Here is a 23594-nt window from a genome sequence, read left to right on the forward strand (position 1 = left end):
GTTGGATCTGACTTCTATTTTGGGAGTTTGGTGCCAGGCAAGTGAATAATGTGACCTGCCCAATGGTGCCAAGTTGAGCCACCATTTATCCCACAACTACATAATAGAGTTTGTCTTCAGCAATAAATTTGGAAGAATTGAGCTGCTAAAACTAAAAACTTATTCTGGCACGATAAAGTACATCAGTTGCACGGTTAAACTGGCAAGAATAAGTGAGAGGATAGTTGCACTTTACATATTCATATTTTATTCAAATGGTCAAAACAAAGACAAGAATGGGATAACGGCTGGTTAGATTTGCATGACGTGACCGACAAATCTTCAATTCTTTCCATAATTTGTAAAGTAGCTGTACAATGAACAGTATTATTTTGAAAACAAGAAAGCAGAAAAAACATTCTATTAATATCATTTAAATAACTGAGCAAATTAAAACCTTATATGTAGAAAGAAAACTCCAAAATTACTGTTAAGAGTTCATGTACAGACAGAAAAGTGTCTGTTTATAATGAATTGTTAGCTTATGCTGAACCCATCAGACCTTTTCAATATACTGAGGAATGGTTATTTTATTTATTTATTTATTGAGAGACAGCACAGAATAGGCCCGTCTGGCCCTTTGAGCCACATTGCCCATCAACACCCCGATTTAACCCTCACTTAATAACATGACAATTTATAATGACCAATTAATCTACCAACCAGTACGGCTTCAGACCGTGGGAAGAAACTGGAGTATCCAGAGGAAACCCATGCTGTCAAGGGGAGAATGTACAAACTCCTTACAAGCAGCAGCAAGAATTGAATCCATGTCGCCTGTACTGTAAAGCACTATGACACTTTTGGCAATAAGTGAAAATATACATTTTCTTCTCAATTTATTAATCTATTTGCTTTTTAAAATCACTCATGCCGAGGGTGAAACAGAACAGGTAGGATATTCCTCTGAATAAGGGGGCAACAGGATGAGCTAATGGTGCCAGTGGTGGGAGTTTCTCAGAGGACACTGCTCTGAATCTCTGCAAAACAAGCTTCCTTTCTCATTGCCTGAGAGTCAGCTTTCTCTTAAGGCAATGCAGACGCTGCCAGAAGCACCTCAGAGTGCAGCACTGTGCTAGAGCTGCTGGCACACAGCTTCAGCAAGGACAGGAGTTTGCACAGTCTTCCAGTGACTTGCACAGATATTGCCAGGGTGTTACCGATTCTTCCCGTGTGCCAATGACATGCTGGTAGTTCATTTGGTTACTGTGAACTACCCCTAGTGTAGGTGAGTGTCAGGAGAGACAGGGGGAGTTGAAGGGCATGGGAGTGAGAGAATAGTAAATTGTGGAGGGGAAAAGCTGTCAGATGAGCCAAATGATATAAAAGTTCATAAGAAAACACAACATTGCCTGTCATGCTTCAGTGCAGTAAATCATCAATATATGAATTTGGAGGAGGAGCAAATTACTCAGTCCCTCAAATCTATTCCACTACTTAATAAGATCAGGGCTGAGCTCACAGTTCCCTCAGCACTTCATTGCTGTCCTCCTTCTTCACACCTCATTTATCAAGTGCCTATCTAATATTGCCTTAAAAATATACAGTGTTTGCTCCCACCACCCTTTGAGGAGGGGGGTTCCAAAGATCCTGAGCACGGATATTTTATCACATCCCTGCCTTAAATTATCGATCTTAATTTTCCAAAAAAAAACTGTGTAACCTCTCATTCAAGATTTTTCCAGAAAAGGATACCTCCTCTCCATAACCATGCCTTCAAGTCCCCTCAGGCCTGATTGACAGCTGACCATCGGCTCCTCTTTCAGAGCTAGGAGTTGGTCATTTGGCAGAATCTCTCTTGCCCAGAGTTACTACTTTCTCTGTCCAGTTTTCGCTTTTCAGTCCAGGCCATTGGCACAATGCAGTTCTATCACTAACAAATCGTAACTCCATTAATTAATACAAGCTGCTTCTATAGATGTCCATAGAGCTGGTTAGGTATTCTATCTAACAACCTACAAAGAATCTTCTTTCTCATTTGCTCCTGCCTTTACATTCAAGTACAACAGAATCCAACAACATTTTGGTCTTTACAAGCGTTTCACCATCAGGTCTGCCCTCTCTTGGATTCAGGATTGCAACAAGCAGACATATTCTCACGTAATCAGGAGCTCACAGCAATGACCTATCCAGGCATAGAGCAATATAACTAGGAATGGAGCAATAAAATCTCATATGTTGTTCCTTTCTCTAGTCAGAACACACCAACTGTAAATCAAGATTCTGATTAAGGTTCCATTCAATATATGAACCAAATGGGAAATCAGAATTCACTACTCTAAGACGTCTTCCTTCCTGAAGTTGATCTACCAGCTATTGCCCTCCAGCCCTATGGTAGGTAGCCATAACACCCTGTGTGTGTCTAGTACGTCAATGTAGGAACAAATATCATTGGCTCAGACTGGTACATTGGTCAAAAACCACAACTGTGCTAAATGTCACATTTGTTCACAGCTGCAAACTGGAACACATTCTTGTAAACAAACAGTTTAATTTAAACAGTTTTATAAGGAAGTCAATATCTCTACTACATCAAACAGCCAAACATCTAGAAACATGACAAGATTCACAATACCCATACAGTAGCTCTCTGTTTTTAATTCACCAGGCTGTTTAATATTCATAGTTCTTAAAAGTTTTAAACTCTGGGACTTATGCTCTAATTAATAATTTTTTCACATCTATATCAGAAAGTTGTGATTTAAAGCTCTGTGGTAAACAGAATTGTTCTGTATTGTTGGATGTGCTTTTAAAAGATAAATCACAACCCCATCACCTGTTACAGATTATAATGGTTCCACAGAAACCATCTTCAACACCAAAAAGGATCCACAATAGCCGGTTTTAGCACCAAAAAATACATTAATCCACAAATGTACTGACAGCTCACCCACATTTTGCGCACAGTGCCCAAATATTACTTTTTCTAAAACTTAGAAATGTCAGAAATGCAAAAGAAAGAGAAAACACTGATCAGATTACATCTACAAAATAAAGGTTTTTCAACCTGAAACTCGACTCTATTTTTCTTTCCAGGGTGCTGCCTGACCTGGTGGGTGTTTCTAGCATGTTCTGTTTGTGCCTCAAATAACAATGTTCAAACAAAACACCGTGGGAAACAGAAAGGCCCTGAATGCTGATCATCCTTTCCTTTGCAAAACTGGCCCGTTCATTGGAAATTTGCAGGGTGCCAAGTCACTAATGGAAAGGTTTGAAATGGAAGTGGCCTGAAAAATAAGGCACAAGCCATTGGTGGTCAACAACATGGGCCAGGGGTAAGATGAGTGGTTGGATACTGAATCAGGGTTGAATGCTATCAGTTGCAAGGCGTGGACATACCCAAAATGACTACAAACACCCTTTAGCATGAGCTATACCAGGCACAGGCATGCAAAGCTAAATTTTTCTTGGTAAGACTTTTTCCTCTGCAAATGGGCCGCAGATATACAAATGAGTTTTGTGCAAAATCCTATTGGTGTTGCTTGACATCACAACAGTGTGTGTGTGTGTGTGTGTGTGTGTGTGTGTGTGTGTGTGTGTGTGTGTGTGTGTGTGTGTGTGTGTGTGTGTGTGTGTGTGTGTGTGTGTGTGTGTGTGTGTGTGTGTGTGTGTGTGTGTGTGTGTGTGTGTGTGTGTACACGCGCGTGCACATACACATCATTTACATCATTTAGAGCACGTGTTTGGAAAATAAGTAATCCATGCAGACAGGACCCAATCACACTTAATTATCAGGTCCTAGATGTTTTTTTCAGACTGTGCACAAAAATATACTACACAAAAACAATTCCAGATGAGCAGGTTTTTCTTGTATGGTGGGCAGCCAATATCAGTTAACCAGTTCCTCCTATTACTACTGGATGTGGGATTATGCTCTAGATAAACGCATCTGTCACATTGTTCCACACGGCAATAGCACTTCAAAGCAGTTCACTGAATTGCAACACTCGGATGTGTGGCGAGACACAGTATTGTAGAAACTAAGTATTTCAACCCTGCACCCTGACCCCCTCTAACTACATTCACCTCTGAACAGCAGTTAATTTCAAGGTACAGTGACTCCTTTGTAATTAAACCCCAGAAAGGAAAGTGACACAGCCATAAAGGCAAGATAGATGCATTATGTACTATTACCTAAACAACTGTTCACTTATAGTATTTATTGTTCCACTGTAGGCAATTCTATTGAAAACATTAAATCCACTTTTGGGCCCTCACAGAATTTGAAAAAAAACTTCATTATTGGCACTAAAACATATCGTAAGCATATCAGAAGGAAGAAGTCATAAAACCAGAGAAGCAATTTTCTCATTCAATACGTTTGCAGCAAGCTCCAAAAAGAAGAGGAGTCTGCCATCCTTTCAATTGCTATAGAATCCCAGGCAGAAAAACACTCCTACACCAGTCCACCTCTAATGCACTCAGTAAAAGCAAATCCTGACTGGCTTGGACAATAAACAGTTAATTTGCATTGTGAGTCATATCAAATAGAATTGCTAACATAATTGCAGGCCATAATACAGCATATAGTAGGCTCTGCATCACAAATGGAGACAACAAACTAATCAGCTCAAAGTCCTTCCCTTCACTGTGGAATAGATGATCTGGAATGAAGAAAATGCTTTCTCTGTCTGGTTATACCCTTTAGCGATGTTTCTTTTCAACTTTTCAAGATTTTTTTTCTTAAATCGCTTTTTTTAAGCGATCCTTTGCTTAAAAAACTAACTGCAGTGGGAACTGGTAGCTCATGGGATTAGAACCATGCAATTCTGTTCCAACCTTCTGATTAAGAACTAGAAAAAAAGATAAACTTTGAGCAAGTATATCAGCATATTTATCTAATCTGTTCAAGAGTTAGCGCCCACACTGCAACATGTATAAGCACATTCCAGCTGGAGTGAGATTCCCGTACTGTACGAAGCAGTCCTTAGTCCAGCTGCCCTGACAACTTAAATAATTGTGCTTCCTTCTGAATTACAAGAGCCATTGAAGAGAGTTAGTTTTGATCAGTTAGACTCCCCATTCTTTACAAATATGTTCATTGCATTTGCCTAACTATGATATTTTGGAAAAGATCCAAACTAAGTCTCTAAAAATATCTTAAACCAATCTGACTCTATTCTTTAAAATGAACTTGAACTAACCTTTTCACAACACTTTGTGAGCATGTCCCATCCTTATAGCTTCCAGGAGTTAAAATCAACAGTTTCCCTGCATGTAAAGCCCATTTGCCAGTCAGGTCAGAGGTCATTCTGATGTGTTCACATGACTTTGGTCAACCATGTGCTTCTGAATAATTGCAATGACTACACGGGATTATGCACCTCCCTTATGCTTATGCAACCCACTCAAAAGAAATGCTTTTCTATTGATTCACAGCTCAAGATCAACTGAAATTTAAATAGCCTGATTTCACTCATTGTTAATTAATCTCATAAGTTGCCATCTGATAGTGTGTGCTCCCATGACTCAGGACTGTGAAATCATCTGAATTCAAAGCCTCTTTTAGAATGACTTGTGGTCCTACTTCTATTTGTAATGTCCTCTAGCCCTACAACACCTTAAAGGACAGGCATTCCCCCAGCCTTCAGGCATTTGCCGCACTTGAAGCAGTGCGGGTCCCAAATCTTTTGAGTTCCCTACCTCACTCTGCCCATCTGTTCTTCTCACTCTCCCTCTTCAAGACCCTCCTAAAACACTACACCCTTAACCAACTTTGTAATCAGCTATTTTTCCTTCTTGTTTCAGCGCTTTTTAATTTCAAATTTCCAGCATCTGCAGCTATTTTTAGGAATCCTCTTCCTCTTTACCCTAGAAATAAAAGGATGCCTCAGAGTCACAGGAACAACCTGCCAGCTAACCCCTGTGCAGATCTGTTTTTGATCTTTGTGCTCCAAGCAAAATGAGGGCAATAAAACTGACACAACTTGCAGGCAGTTACACTCATGCAACAAAGTCCCTCCTACAGATGAAAGTAAGGAGCTAACTTTCCAGTTCACCTACAACAAATTACCTCAAGTTATTGGAAACTTTAAAAGTATTTCATACTTCAAATTTATTACAATTTTATTCAACACATTCACTACTTTGTTAAAAGATGATAAGCCACACTACGTTGCAAGAGGTACTCAATACATAGTTGGCAATAAAATGTAATTACACATAATATTTTCATCTCAATCATTCCTTTAATTAACTGTAACTTATTCTACCTCTATTCAGTTAAATAGATATTTAATAAGAGCTTACATTACTTGAACAGAACATCTCAATACTTCAATTGCTACATGGTTAGCAGATACTGTTCCAGTCTGGATGACAATGGGTTCAAGCCTTACTACTAAGCCAGCACATCCTAGCAAGTGTAGCCTTAGAGAACTCCTGCACACTACAAGTGAGGTCGGAATACACAAAGTGATCTAAACTTCCTAATGTCTTTTGAAACCTGTACTCTCTCAACCAATAATCATCCTCTTTCTTGGCTTAAGTCTAGCAACATTGATAGTATCCAAGTCCTTACCAAGGTATCACTCCTGCTTTTGCAACAGCTATTCATTATAATGTTTCCAGCCCTACAACCTCCAAGGTTTCTGCCCTTGTGTCACTCTGGATTCAGGTTATCCCAGCTTTTACTATCTAATATTCACATTTGAGAGCAGTGGAGATAAATCCCTCCGCCCACCCCCATGAGCCTCTCTCTCTTTAATCTGTTCTATTTCAACAATATTTGATCACTTTTGGTGGTCCGCTGTTAAATTTTGTTTCATGTCTCTCCTGTGAAGCATAATGTGAATTTATATCCCTCCCTTTTACTTAGTGAATGTGTATGTCAATTCAGGGAAGAGTTTGCATCATACAAGATGGCTCTTTTATTGAAAAGGGACTAGAAAGCCACATGCAGAACTATTCTCCACCATAAGTTACAGTGGTTGCCTTTAAGTGCAGGGGGATGGAATAGAGGTTTGAAGTTGAACAGAGGAGCGAAGTGAAGGAAATGAATGTTCAGGCTTTTGAATCACATCCTGTGATGAGACATTTTTTTAAAATTACACTACCTATTGAGGGATAGAGATGGGTGAAGGGAATCAGTACAGGAGAAACATTTACATTGAAAAGTGAGCGACTTCTAGATCAAAAAGCATACAGCCTACTTGATCTACAATCTGAGTTCAATGTGCTGTGAGAAGGGGCAGTATACTCACACGTAATAACTTTAAAAATGATGGAGACTACACTTTATTCAACCTCCCACTGTGCCAGTAATCACCAGCAATATGGGCTGGTCTTCAGTCAACATGGACTTCAAAACTTTCAGGCAAAACAGCAATGAAGATTGGGCAAAAGAGATGATGTGTGGGAAAGTGACTTGCTTTGAAAAGGCAAGCATTTGAATGTCTTCACGCTTGTGCTTTCTGATCTCTCGGGTCACATCTCTACTACCAAAATAGTTCATGGTTTGACTGTGTAAAGGACGTCACAAAATCTAAAGGGGCTTTGATGTCCAACATACATACTGGGTTTCAAAGCTGATAATGCTATGGATGAACAGTACTCAAACAAGTGCACTTACACTTACATTGAGAAGTATTTAGGACTGGTTGAATGCTGAGGATAAACCCAAGCTGTTCTGGATCATAATGAAATAAATCAGCATAAAGGTTATGAAATAGTGAAAAATAAACTTCTTTCTCCCTCAGCGAAGTGCTGCAGGTGTTAAAAATGTGCAGCCCTGTGAGGCTACGAATGATCATGGAACACACACACACACACACACACACAGAATGCTGGAGGAACTCAGCAGGCCAGGGCAGCACCTATGGAAAAGAATATAGTCAACATTTCGGGCCAAGAACCTTCAGTAGATCCTGCTGAAGAGTCTCGGCCTGAAACATCAACTGTACTCCTCTCCATAGATGCTGCCTAGCCTGCTGAGTTCCTACAGCATTGCATATGTGTTGCTTGGATTTGCAGCATCTGCAGATTTTCACTTGTTTGTGAAGAGTCGTGGAAGTCAGCAGGGGCAGCCTTAATCAACATGTTCTTATAATTATTATTTATTGGGAAGAAGAATGTTGAAACAACTGAAACAACTTCATGTAGTAATGGCAAGCAGACAAAAAGGGGAGCGGGAATGAACTGTAACAAACACAAAAGCATCCCTTGGTGGTCCTTCAGATTGAAAATTTGATCCAGAGATCCAAAACTGTTCTATTCACAAACTATGAAGGTCAATATTTAATAAGTGTAGTTGCCCACTAATGAAAAATTTGTTTTAGGGTGCCTCTGTGATCATTTGAAAGCAAAATATACACAGGGGAAGACACCTCATCAGATCCTGCTTTTGAAATGTAGGAAAGCTCAGTGAACAAGAAGCAGATCTATAATTTATCTCTGATTTTAAGCAGAGACTGCAGGAAGACAGTTGAGATTGTCTTAGAACACCAATTACCAGACCCTTTATTGGTAATGGACATACCAGAGTTTTTCATAAAGAAAATTAATGGAGAGTCAGGAAAGAAAGGAACAAGAATAATGAATAAACAGTTAGTTAGCGATGGAATCAAAGAAGATTCTGTAAAAGGATAGAACAGAGCAACTGAGAGAATTTGACTAACATCATACAACTTATAAGAGTAGGGGTGGGAGGTTTGTTACTTAAAGCTTATTGGCTCTCAATTGCATCAAAGCTGATCGAAATTTCAAGACCCTTTTTTTTCACTGTTTCTGATAGCATATCATATGAAAATCTTCTAATCTCAGGAATGGAATCTTAACCTACTGAAAGAACAAAAACTTCTAGCTTTGTACCACCTTTGATTTCTGTCTCTATTTCAACATCATACAGGAAGGATTTGTGACTCATTCAACACAATCATACCCTCACCCTCATATGCTCAGTTTTAATCAACTAGTTCCAAAATCTGGGCCTCTATACCTCCTCTACAACTGGATCCTTGATTCCTCAATGGAAAACCAGTTTGTGCGGATCGGAAATAACAACTCCACCTCACTGAACGTCAACACTGGTGCACCTCAAGGATGCATGCTTAGCCCACCGCTCTGCTCTCTCTCCACTCATGATTGTGTGGCGAGGTATAGCTCAAATGCCAGCTATAAATTTGCCAATGATAGAACTAGTATTTGCAGAATTTTGGATGGTGACAAGGAGGCATACAGGAGCGAGATAAATCTGCTGGTTGAGTGGTGTTGCAGAAACACCCTTACACTCAATGTCAGTAAAACCAAGGAATTGATTGTGGAATTCAGGAAGCAGGAGTTGAGGGTACACACACCAGTTCTTATCGACGGATCAGGAAATGGAAAGAGTGAGCCCTTTCAATTTTCAGGGTATCAACATCTCTGATGATCTTTCCTCAGCCAAATATTTTGATGCAATTACAAAAAAAGAAATGACAGTAGCTATATTTCATTTGGAGTTTGAGGAGAATTGATAGGTCACTGAAGACACTTGTAAATTTCTACAGATCTACTGTGGAACACATCGTAACTGGTCACATCACCGTCTGGTAAGGAGAGGCCACTACGCAGGATCAGAAAAAGCTGCATTAAGTTGCAAACTCAGCCAGCTCCATCATGGCCACTAGCCTCCCCCAGCATCGAGGACTCATTGCTCATTGCTGCCATCAAGGAGGATGTACAGATGCCTGAAGACACACACTCAATGCTTAAAGAACAGCTTCTTCCCCTCTGCCATCAGATGTCTGAATGGATAATGAACCCATGAACACTACCTCATTATTTTTCCCACTATTTTTGCACTACTTATTTAATCTATTTTTTAAATTTTATATACTTATTGTAATTTATAGTTTTTATTATTAAGTATTGCTATCTGCTGCTGCCACAAAACAACAAATTTCACGACATATGCCAGTGATATTAAACTTGATTCTCAATGGTTTCCTGACAACTTGTAACCAATTCACTTCATGAGTAAATTGGCAGGCAATGTCAAATTTCACTGGCATCAAGAGCACAGTTTAATCAATCTCAAGACAAGTGCAATGTCTCCTGTTCACTGGGGAGACAAAAAATGCTCACTGACCTTTATCACCCTATTTTTAGCACCACCACATCACTGACTTTCTCCTAATCTCCACCCTATCACACGCCTCGCTCTATCTTTCATCGCCACTTCCTCATTTTCTGTATTGCTTAAAACTTGTTTAATTTGTATATTTTCCCAGTTCTGATGAAAGATCATCTAACTAGAGTGCAAACTCCTTCTCTTACTACAGGCGCTGCCCGACTTGCTAGGCATTTCCAGGACACCTCGTTTTCACTTCAGACTTACGGTTTTGCAGTTTTTGTTTTTGGATTGGTTACGCCAGTAACTTGCAATGATTCTTACATCATAACTCTGACAAGCCTCAAACATAGTTAATTGGCTGTAAAAGCAACATTGGCGGATGTGAAGGACAAGTCTTTCCTTGTTGCTACCATAGTTACAGTACTTCCTCAAGTACATTGACGTTAGCTTCCCCCACAACCTGTCTATCTTGAGGTTGGGTTAGGGCTGTACAGCTCACATGACACAATGTTGAATAAATGTTAGTATATGGTACAAACTAAAACTTCTGGTCTTTTGCTCATTTACTACTGCATTTTTCTGAGGGTGCGCAAAGAAAACCCTTGATGAAAAGACAGACAAAGCTATTCTATTTCACAGCAAACAAACACACAAGCAAAGCAGTAAGAGTCAGATTCAGTTTAATTCATACCCCTTGTCCAAGATACAAATTAACAAGCATGCCAAGTTTCTCTACAGCAGGGGATCCATCTGATTCCTAATTATATCCTGCGGTTAAACATAGGATTTTGCTTAAAGCTTACACTTCAAACTTTCCATTAAAGAATTCGAAAGTAGTAAAATTAGTCAGCTCCATCTTGGGTACTAGTCTTTATAGTATGCATGGCATCTCAAGGAGCAGTGTCTCAGAAAGGCAACATCCATTATTAAGGACCCCCATCACCCACAGCATGACCTCTTCTCATTGTTACCATCAGGAAGGAGGTAGAGAAACCTCAGCGATTCAGGAACAGCTTCTTCACCTTTGCCATATGATTCCTAAATGGGCATCAAACCCATGAACACTACCTCAGTTTTTCTCAATATATATTACAATTTGATTTGCACTATTTTAAATCTATTTAATATACATATATACTTACTATAATCGATTTACTTGTTTTCTTTCTATATCATCATGTACTGCTCATGCCAAGTTAACGCATTTCACAACACATCCCGGTGATAATAAACCTGATTCTGATTCTGATTGGCATTCACCTAGCAATGGATTTCACAGCCTATGTTTAAGATTGCTAGTTCAATAAAGCAACAAAGTTCCTGCCTGCATCTAGCATCTACTGGACCTTGCACAATCTTAATGCCAGCACAGAGCATGGATATCTGAACACCATGTGTATCAACTGCCAAATCAGACTAACAAATTGACAATTTATAATACTTGCAAAACAAAATCAGAACTATGCCTGTACCCATCAATTCTCACACTTGGAGGCTGGATCTTGTTTCTCATGTTTTATATTAGTACCTGATTCAAATCCAATTTTTAAAAAATCTATCTTAAAGGAAAATGAGATCTACCTGCACAATCTCTGTAATGATCCCACCAGAATTTCTATACACGCAGGGAAGCAGTGGGGCCCAGCAACATGCAGCCAATCAACATAAAATATGCTGGAGAAGCTCAGCAGGTTGAACACATCTCTGGGGGGTGGGGGAGGAATTTTTGATGTCTTGATTTGAAACCACATCAGGACTGAAAGGGAAAGTTGCTGTTATAAAAAGGAGAGAGGCAGTGGTGAGACAGGAATCAGGTTCTGGTAGGTACACAGAGGAGGGTTGGAGCTAGGAGACATGATAGATGGAGACAAACAAAAAGATGTCAGATTCAGCTAGCTTTGGGTTTTGGAGGGTGACAGTGGAGCAGCTGATACTGTATGATAAGTAGAAACAAAATTTTCCTCCAGATCGTTTGTTGCACCAAACTCCAGAATCTGCAATTTATTGTGTCTCCAGTCTGCAAGGATGACTTGTCATCATTTCTGAGACTATGAATCACACATGCATGGGCCATGGGTGACTAAGATTGCTAATGCAGAACCAGTACCATTTCAGCAGTACTTAAAGGTCAAGCAACTCCAGCAATGGGAAGCCACCCCATGTACATCTCCTTGAGCAACATTATCTCTCCATACAGTAACCCACTGCAAATTATTCCCAAACCCAATGTCTATCAACTCCTCCCTCCTTGACCACCAACCTGCTATCTCACCCATCCACTAGCCCTCTCCAATGCCATACTGACCACAGATCTCCCATTGATCCCTCTACTGATCCTAAGCCAATGGCACTATAATCCAAAATCCTTGCCCCCTAACAAGTCCCACCAACAATTACAAATGTTGTACATGGTTAGTCACTTCAAACTGCAACAAATCTTTATCTATTTGGAATACTGGCATAACTGTATAGCAAAAAAATCCCGAGGTGGTGCACCAGAATTAGACATTGAACCCAGACAATAACCAAAAGTTGATCATTGGGTTATCAAAAGCATTTTAAAAGAGGAACGCGAAACAGGCACACTGAAGGGTTTATAAAGGAAATTCCACAGTGCAGGGCCTTAGTAGTTGAGGGAAAATCCAATGGTGGACGTTTTAAATTCAGAGATGTGTAAGAAGTCACAACAAAAGGACACACAGATCTGAGGGTTATGTTACTAGAGATTACAGCGAAAGGATGGATAAGATCAGGAGCATTATGAGGAAGAAAATTTTTTAAATTGTTCAAATAAGAGCATGACCAAGTTAGCAGATGCAAAGATTATTGATAGAAGCTAAGATAGAAACAGGCAAGTATTGGATACTCTCATGTTTAACTACAGATTCAATAGAAATAGCAAAAGAAATGTGTCTGAGTGTCAAATTCACTTATTTTAGTTTCAAGACATTCACATACAACTTCATGCACACTGTACTCAGATTTGTATAGATTGAGTGCCATATTTTGTGTCAAATTGCACCACATACAGAGCACTGCATGGCATATGGATAGGAGTGGTTTTGAGGAATATGAGCCAAACACAAGCAAATGGGACTAACTCATGCATTCAACTTGGTCAGTATGGATGTTGGGCATAATCATATCAGCCATTTCACAATTCTATCATGACTAAACCTGCATTAAAATTGTTGACAAGGCTGCAATGTTGTTGAACCATGTACATAAGAATATTCTTTTACATCCAATATCATAGTTCTTCATCACTATCACTTTATTAGGTACACCTGTACACCTACTTGATAATGCAAACACCTAATCAGTTAATCACGTGGCAGTAACTCAATGCATAAAAGCAGACAGACACGGTCAAGGGGTTCAGTTGTTGTTCAGACTTAACATTAGAATGGGAAAGAAATGTGATCTAAGTGACCTTGACTGTTGGTGCCAGATGGGGTGGTTTAAGTATCTCAGAAACTGCTGATCTCCAGGAATATTTTTTGCCCAAGTCTCTAGAGTTTAGAGAGAGTCATGTAGAAAACAAAAAAAAAGTGAGTGGCAGTTCTGAGGGTGAAAATGTCTTGTTAATGACAGATATCAAAAGAAAGTAGCCAGGCTAGTTCAAGCTGACAGGAAGGCAACAATAGCTCAAATAACCATGCTTACAACAGTGGTGTGCAGAAGAGCATCTCTGAATGCACAACACATTGAACCTTGAAGTGGATGGGCTACAGCAACAGAAGATCATGAGTGGCCACTCAGTGACCACTTTATTAGAAACAGGAGGCATCTAATAAAGTGGCCATTGAGTTTATATAGGCTCCAAGGGTAATCATAGCCAAAGAGTGGTAGTGGGAACGAGCTCCCACTGCTAAACAAATGCTCTTCATTGCGTGCATCTCAAACAGCTCCTGACAACCAAGTCCAACTCCTGGCCTTCACGTGTGGTATAGTTCTTATGCCCAGCAAAGTTGTTCTCACTGACAGAAAAAGGGGCAAAGGCGGACCACTGGCGCCTTAAAACCAGTTGCTCCAGGCAGATGGGGCTCATTAACAACAGATGGTAGCTCACCTAGGAGAGGGAAAACTCCGATTTCAAACCTCCGCTGCCTTGCAGCTATACCCACTCATGGGAAAGGCTCTAGGAGTAAACCCCGAGGAAAAATCTGGAGTCAAGAGTCCGAAGCTGGCTGACTGCTGTACCCAGCACCGGCACGGCAACTCCTGCGAAGCTGCTGGCACCAAACTGTATCGACTTCCGTCGTTCCTTTGGACCTGTCATCAGCATGGAGAGGGGGTCCCACTGCATGGGCAACAGATGGATCTCCATATCAACTCTGCCTTGGCTTGCGCCCTGGAGAAGCCACTCCCGGTGACTACCAGAGGCACAGTACCCATAGTTGGCCGTGACCGACGGAGGCCACATGCACATGCGAGTTTATATACCGAAGTGGTCATTAAATCCTTTTGTGATGAGTGAAAGAGAGCTATCACCGAGAGAAGCCAATTTGTAAATACTGATACTTACAGGTCTCTCATTGGTTGTAATTGGCAATGCAGTATTTAGATAAAAATTAAATACATCATATAATACCAAAGGCCATCTTTCCAATAGTAAAGCAGCAAACATACATTAAACAAACCTAGCCATAACAGATACTCCAACAGGCAGCATGAGTAGAGGCAAGGAGATGGTTGATGTTTCAGATGAGACCCTGCATCAGGTCTAAATCAGAACAATATAAATAACCCATTTATGTTGCTGCCTGTTTGAGTCCAATGTTCAGTATTCTATAGCACCAGATGGCTGCTGTGAATTGAAACCACAACGTCCCAAACTGAATTGCTGAGTATGCCCAGTTCCTTTTTGGTTTCAGTATTACAAAGCACTCCAAATTAACCAAAATAAAAATGGGTCATTTAAAACATATGAAGAAAACCAGAGGCCCATATTTTCTGCTTAGGCTAGCTCTGTGGAAGGCGGGAGCAAAGGAGTGATGCGGGGAGCCTCAGAGACCTAGAGTTTGGCCCAGCGAGTGCAACTCCAAAATTCTGCTTTGCTCTAAGGAAGTTGGCAGCCTCCTGGCAGACTTAGTGGAGATCGCAATGGGCATGGCAGGAAGGGGAATGAAAAATCTAGATCCATACCTTTTCTGAAAGCACCAGCTGCCTGTCAGAGACAGCTTGAACAGGCCCTGCAATTCACTGAGTCTACTGACCATCAAGCACCCATCTGCACTAATCCCATTTTACTCTGTCAGTATCCTCATTAATTTCCCCAGATTCTTCCACTTTCCTCCACACTAGTGTCAATTTACATTGGCCAATTAATCCTGGGACATGTGAGGAGAGTAGAACACCCAAGGGAAACACAGGCAGTCACAAAACTGTGCAAACTCCCCAGAGGCAGCAGCTAAATCACAGAATCACTGGAGCTGTGAGCTAGCAACTCCACTAGTTGCACCGTAGTGCCACCCCACTGCCGAAAATCCCCCGGCTGTAAAAGACATCATCAAACTCCAACATTGAACATTGATAAGACCAAACCCTCCCTGCAGCTTGGCTGCAGACAGAGGTTACAGTAACGATGAGCTCAAACAGATCACAAATGGTACAGGAAGTACTCACCCACTCATGTATTTTCTCTATGGTCGGAAGGGTTTTAAAAGAAAGATTTTCTTCCAATCTTATATCTCTTTTTATTACATGTTGATCAATGATGTTTTAAAATGATGATGTATCCATTTCTTTAACATAACATTTCTTCCAGTTTGGACACACTTCACAATGGGCAGCCTTGGCCTTCAGGCTGACACACTGACCCAGCTCAATCCATGGAGTGATTGATGACTGGAAGGAGATGAAAATAAATTCTGCAGAATCATGAGCGACACTTGCTGTGAGCAGCATCTTCCCCGTGCCGTGTGTAACCTGTTCGGGTTCTGCCCTTAATAGAGCAGCCATGTTAATGGGGGAGAAGACTCCAAGTGCCAGCAGACCAGCTCCTGCTCCACTGAATTTCAGGAGCAGAGTTCATAATGCAGTCACATTCTGTTTTATATGTTTATGCATTTGAACAGGGCTGAATTTTTACCACATGGATTCCACAGAAGACCTGAACCTTTACTGAAGAACACTGTGCCCCCAGTAACATCTTATTCAGTGAGTGACAATGTAGTCCAGATCTGAGGGGGCTGAACTGGAAGTGTGTCAAAACCAGAGAGATATCATTTCCTTTTTAAGTTACATGGGATGTTGCAGAAGTCATAAAAACCAAACATTTTAGATGCTAAGAATTGATTTTGGACAGAATTCCCAAAACTATAGCAAAATTAATATCTAGAAGCAGTACAAGTTTTCACACAGAGCTAGTAAGCAACTGTGAATTCATTTGAGGTTCAATTTAATGGGCCACCGAACTTATCTCTGACTGAAATAGTATAAAAATAATTATGAAGAAATTATTAATTTTTTTTTGCAAAATATAATGTATCCTGATTATAAATTTGATGAAATCAAGCTACAAATCAAACTAGCTGTCAGCTATTAATGACATTTATTGTTCATACTTATAATTATCAGAATGGATTGCATACCTGGGTTTTGGCCAAATCCTACAAGAAGCTATAATTGCAAATCAAAACTTTTATTTTTAAAAATGAATTAAATTAATAGGTAATTTTGCAAAAAAATAATTTCAGTCTGAACAATCAGCATTTTGCTTCTAAAATAAAAGACCAGGGACAACCACAACAAGGGGTGGAACATTGTGCTTCTCCTATAACCATTGACAAGAGAAGTAAACTTAATATACATCCATTTCCTGTAAAACCTTAGCAACAGCTCTTCAGCCTGCATTGACACAACTTCCAGTACCTCATCGCTCTTTCTCTACTGTGTGGGACCTCCAAAGCATGGTTACACAAGAGGGTACAAAGTGGTGAACTCAGCCAGTTTTATCATGGGTACAGCTCTCCCCACCAGGGGCAACGTATCAGGAAGACAGCATCCAATGTCAAGGAATCCCACCATCTAGGCCATGCCCTCTCCTTTGTGTTGCCATCAAGCAAGAAATAAAGGAGCCTGTAGATCTACATCATAAGGTTGAACAACAGTTTCTTCCCCACTGCCATTAGGTTAAGGTCGACCTGAAATACCTTAATACCTCAGACTTTATACCTTCTTCTGTCAGTCTATCTTGCACTAATGTTGCCATGTTTATTTATTCAGTTATGTTAATTTAAATTTATGTTAGGTTATGGTTGTCCCTATCATGTAATGAATTGTGCTGTTGCTACAAAAATCTCACTTTCCTGGCATTTATACCCTGTGCATGTATGCCATTAATAACAAGGAACTTGAAAATTAGTCTTCTTCTTCCACCATCACCTGCACCTTTCTTTCTTTTTCATTGAATCAAAATTCAACATTGGTTCCAGTTCAGAAATCATCAAGCTATCCGAAGCACTGAACGCAACAGCGCTGAGTCACAGGTCTGGGTGGGCCAATTAAATAACAAGTTCTTTCTCAACTTTCTAGCAGTGATTGTTCCGTTTAGCTAAGTAGAAACCTGCTTTGGCATTCTCACCCACTCCCTTACCTGGAAGTAGAGGCCAATGCAATGCCGCATTGGCTGATATCAGCAAAGTTTACACAGAACAGGGTTAAGTCCTTGGGACACCTGATCAGTTCGATATCAAATGGTGTACTTGCCCATCAGGGCTGTGACAACTGTTGTTTTACATTAATGACTGACATTCATTTAAAGCCTCATGCAGAACAGATTTTGCTCACAAATCCAACTGGCATGAACAAGAAAACATTTAAAATGCAATCCCTCCATCCAATTCCTGGGCAGATGGATGAAAGGATACCCTACATCTGCGCAACATTTTGCAATCATGGATATCTACAGCCTACTTAGTTTCACAAAATCTGTTTTAAGAGGGCAGCACACAATCAGCAATGAACTTGATGTACAATCTATTTAACATTTTAAAACTTTATTTTTAGAAAACCGTTAACTTATTTATTCAGTTAACTGAAGTGTAAAATAATTCACTGAGGAATTTTATACAAGTGCATAAAAGCTGCAAACCAGAATCTCAGCCACTGGAAAATAAAGCCATTCTCCCTGAGACCATGCTTGCTTTCACCCCTATGTTGAAAGACATAAATTGGTACTCGAAGAGTAGAGTGATGCCACCCAGGTTTTGGTTAATAAATGATAACCATGTAAGTACCTCATTTTAAATTTAAGTAGTGATTAAATACTCAATAAGTAGAAATAATTTATAAAAAGGGAAATCTTGGTTGACACCTTTGTTGAATTGAGGATTTAACAAAGTGAGTGAGTAAAGCAGAACCAGTGGAGGTAGTGTATTTGGATTTCCAGAGAGCATTTGATAACGATGTCACATAAATGGCCACTCCACAAGATAAGCATGCACAAGGTTAAGGTATTCTGTATTGGCAGGGTAAGTGTGTGGCTAACTATGAGAAAAAAGAGCTGGAATAAATGGACCATTTTGAGATTAGCAGTCAGTAATTAGTAAGGTCGTAAGGGATCAGTCTTGGGGCCTCAATTCTCGATGATCTATAATAATGATTGAGGTGAGAGGATGCTGTGTATTTTAGAAAATTTGCTGATAATACAAACATACTGTAGGTGTGTTAAGAAGTTACGAGAGGTATGTAAAATATCTTGTAAAGGGATGTTGATAGGTTAATTGAATGGGCAAGGAATTGGTAGATGGTCTCTAATGCAGAAAAATATGATGTTACCCACTTTTGAAGAAACAATGAAAAATAAATAATTCAAATGTTATAAAATGATGTCATACCAGAAGACCCAGGGAACTGAGAAGCACAAGAAGTTATAGGTAACAAGCTACTGGCAAGGCTAATGGCATGTTTGGCTTTATGGTAAGGAGTATGGAGCAATGAAGAAGCAAAGCGTTGATTCAGAGTAGGCCATTTAGCCCGCAAGTTTCATCTGCCATTCAACAAGATCATGGCTGATCTAATCAGCACACCTCACTCTACCCCTTGACACCCCCATTTAGTTCAAATGTCTGACAGCCTTTGCTTTGATTAAAGTCAACATCACCTCCTCCACGGTAGGTAAGAGAGCATCTGGAAATTTTGGTCTCCATATTTAAGGAAGGATACACTTGCAATGGAGGCAGCGCAGTCGAAATTCACTTGGTTCTATCTCTCCTAAGATGAAGAATTAATGTCTGAAGATAGATTAATCCTTTTGACCCTGAACACAATGGAGTCTCAAGGAATTGGGCATTGAGGATGGTTCAGGATAGTTTTAGAACACCTAATTAAAATGGAGATGATGAGCAATTTATTTTTGTTCAGAAAGTTGTGAATCTTTGGAATTCTCTGTCCCAGAGAACTGTGGAGGTGGTGACATTGACTTTAATCAAAGCAAAGGTTGTCAGACATTTAAACTAAATGAGAGTCAAGGATAACAGCAAAAGTGTGCTGAGACTGATTGGATCACCCACGATCTTGTTGAATGGCCGATGAAACTAGAGGGTGAAATGGCCTACACTGATCCTGTTCCTTTTGAAATGTGTGATCATTCCAATCTATTCTTTTGTTTATTTAATGCTGTTTTGACAGAAACAAAGACATTAAACACTTGATCTAGAATTCACATCCACCATCCACATCTGCCTTGCAGTACACTATTGAGGAAAGGGACAAAGAGACTTTGACCCAACCATTTACCATTTCTCATTCCACGGACACTGACTGGTCTGCAGAATGTTTGCAACATTTTCTGTTACCATTTCAGAGTTCAAGCATTTGCATTTTTTTTCATTTTCAGTGGAATGAAAGGAATTGGGCAGTCAATTGAGACAAAATCATTTGCTGGCCTTTAGAGAATGTCCTGGCAAATGGGACTGACTGACCTGCTGTACAAGGAGCTGCTAAGAAGAGTGAGAATCTTGAAATAGAGTTGGACGTTAGCAAGGAAAGGCATGGTGGGGTGCACAAGATTTGGCTCAGGACAGAATATGAGAAGAGATGGCAGAGTTCTAAATAAATGCAAGATTACCAGTTACCAAATGCCAAGAGTGGCAGTGCTGACCAGGACAATTCTTCTACAGTCAGAAGGTACAAAGGTAAGAATAAAATTCCAGCTACACAGCTGTGAGGAAGATTTGAAAGTGGCAGACCAATGAAGGAGAGAATCCATCTGATGGATGGAAAACAAAATGTCAGATAGGTTACATAGGATGTAAACTGTGCTTAGATAGGAATGGAAGTGAAGAACCAAAGACAAAGGCATTAGAGCTGTCCTGCATTCAACTGGAATAAACTGATCCAAACCTTTTGTATTGGTTGACAAGAAGGAGGTGGTGGCATGTTTAGAACTGACTGTGGCCAGCTTTCATCTGGAATAGATAATGGATTGTTTCAATGAATAATGTTTTTGATAGGTTATATTATCTCACATTCTTTTCAGTTTATCAAGTACAGGGAAGAGGAATCATGATGCGAAAAATTCAAAATACTCCAAGGGCCCTGGACTGGAAGCCTCAACCTAACTGATAACTTTTGAGAAAATGGAGCTTAGAACTGGAGCTTAAAGGGAAAAAGGAGGGTTTTATTTAAAACCACAGCCATAACAGAGGTTTTAAAAAAGAGGTGCCAGTTTATAAAGAGAATCTTTCACCACGTTGGTTGGACTGAGTCTAGGGAGCAACTGTTAATTTAGTGGGATGAGAGGAAGTCAGATGGATGAGTGGTGCTGTAATTGATCTAAAGAATGGTAAGAAGACAGCTAGAGTGGGGCAGTCTGAAGAAAGTTTTGCCAAATAGACAAGGGATATATGGTGGTAGAAGAGATGGCTGAGTGAACAGTGTAAACTTGGGGCAGTACTCCTTAAGCTCCTTGTACATGGAGTTGATGATAAAGGTGGAGGCAGCATGGAAAAGAGACAGGAGTATGAAGAAACAGCTGAAAAGTTACGTTTGGGTGATCCAACTTGACTGTAGAATTACTCATATTTACCAGGCTGCCAATTCATACATAAAGGTTCACTTGTTAACTATGCCATGGTACCTGAAGGTTATAACCACCTGCAGCACCACACCCACACAAAAGGATCACAAGTTGTTAAAAACTCCATGGCATCTATTTTCCAGAGTCAGACTGCAGAACACTAAAAACAGAAGCAAGAATTGCCTTTGCAACAAAAACATAATACAACATATACAATGGATTTCAGAATTGGGGCAATTGTTTCTTTTTGGGACAGCACTTAAAGAACAAAAACTAATCAAGAAAATAGCCAGGATTCCTTTAATTTATTTGGGACACTATGCAGGAGACTGTTGCCGAAGTTTTTAACTCACATCAATCACATGCACTTGTGTGGCCGTTAGACACTACACCGTGCTTAGAGCAAACAATTTTTAAATAGTGTGAGTTGTGTATGCTTGAGTTCCTAAAGCTGTGATTTTTATTACTGGTAGCTGGAGAGAAGCAATGAGACAATTTTGAACTGTTTTGCTCACTGCAGTTTCAAGCATTCAGGCGTGGAGATGCCAAAAGCAGTCAAGAGTGAAAATGAAACTATTTCACTTCTTCAAAAAGTTAGGAACTATGAAGAATTTGAATGTATCAACAACAATCTTGAATGTTACAATGAAAATCAAGATATGGAGGATGCAAACATTGAAAGCATTGTATGAAGGCAGTCCATTATCTGCACTTGGTGTCTGTGCTGATTTTGTTTGTTTACAGTCAAAAGAACATGACAGCGTACACCCTGATGAATTCCCCCATCAACAACTATTAGGAACTACAGTTTTAGACAATAGACAATAGACAGTAGGTGCAGGAGTAGGCCATTCGGCCCTTCTAGCCAGCACCGCCATTCACTGTGATCGTGGCTGATCATACACAATCAGTACCCCGTTCCTGCCCTCTCCCCATATCCCTTGACCCCGCTATCTATAAGAGCTCTATCTAACTCTCTCTTGAATGCATCCAGAGACTTGGCCTCCACTGCCTTCTGGGGCAGAGCATTCCACATATCCACCACTCACTGGGTGAAAAAGTTTTTCCGCATCTCTGTTCTAAATGGCCTATCCCTTATTCTTAAACTGTGGCCTCTAGTTCTGGACTCACCCATCAGCGGGAACATGCTTCCTGCCTCCAGCGTGTCCAATCCCTTAATAATCTTATATGTTTCAATCAGATCCCCTCTCATCCTTCTAAATTCCAGTGTATACAAGCCCAGTCGCTCCAATCTTTCAGTCCCGCCATTTCAGGAATTAACCTTGTGAACCTACGCTGCACTCCCTCAATAGCAAGAATGTCCTTCCTCAAATTTGGAGACCAAAACTGCACACAATACTCCAGGTGGGGTCTCACCAGGGCCCTGTACAGCTGCAGAAGGACCTCTTTACTCCTATACTCAATTCCTCTTGTTATAAAAGCCAACATGTATAAAAGCCAGCATTTTATAGTACTGCAGCAGCATTGTTAGTGTTCCAATTTGTTCTGTATTTCATTTAAATATATTTGTTATTCAGTTAATTAGTACTTTATCATTTTTATATCTTTTTAAACTATTTTCATGAAACTTCAACTAATTGGGGTAGCCACTTAATTGGGCCAAAAAGTACTGGTCCTGATGTGTACCAATTAACCAGAATCTACTGTATTCATACTTAAAACAGCTTCAACTGTTTTGGGATCCTGCAGTTCAATGATACATGAACTCCACTCAAAGGTTAAATCAAAATCATCAGTTCGGTCTTTCAATGGACTTGGAATCAGCTTCTCTTGATTAGTCTCTATTAGCAGCAAGCACCTTTCATATATCCACTGCCAACAATATGGAGCTTTCAGTAAGGTCAGGTGATAACTGTAAGCAAACAAACCATCCCAAATACACCCACTACCTATGACGGCACTAGTGGAAGAATTATATGGATGAAAGATATGGAAATAACGTCTCTTTGCAGTCCTATTATTGCACAAATGGTTCTCTGTATGTTTCCTGCAATACCTTTGAGTCAGAATTCCATCTCTGGAAATAGGAATAAAATCAGTTTGGAAAGAGGCTTTCCAAAACCCAATGATGAGCTAGATAAAACACAGGTCCAAAATGAATCCTAACTGGAGAAAGGGAGGGAACCAGAGAGGGATGTAAATGCACCCATTTTCTGTCTCGGGACAATGATTTGATATCGATCATCTGGTACCACTAGCAACCAAAATGCTGAGTGGAGCTGACTTGGAAAGGGAGTGAAATGGACTACAGCAGGGTGCGGTGAGGCCAAATGGGGAGCCACGAAGGTTGGCAGAGCAAATAAGCAAGTTAAACAAAATGTGATCCAAACCAATACCAAACAAAGCGTCAAATACTCCTTTCCCTCCCTGTTTCAAAGAAGTGGAATATTTGGACCCGAGAACACAATAAAGCATCATGCCATTCACCAAGAAGAGAGAATCTGCTGAAAGAACACC

At 40.1% G+C, this 23594-nt stretch overlaps 1 protein-coding gene across 6 annotated transcripts in view; it reads right to left on the bottom strand.

The window, feature by feature from the left end:
• elf1 (E74-like ETS transcription factor 1) overlaps positions 1-23594 on the bottom strand; it is a 291232-nt gene that overhangs the window by 156667 nt on the left and 110971 nt on the right. The gene's annotated exons all lie outside the window — the stretch shown is intronic.

This window comes from Hemitrygon akajei, chromosome 10 (genome assembly GCF_048418815.1).
Source record: "Hemitrygon akajei chromosome 10, sHemAka1.3, whole genome shotgun sequence".
In the NCBI taxonomy this organism is placed as follows: Eukaryota; Metazoa; Chordata; class Chondrichthyes; order Myliobatiformes; family Dasyatidae; genus Hemitrygon; species Hemitrygon akajei.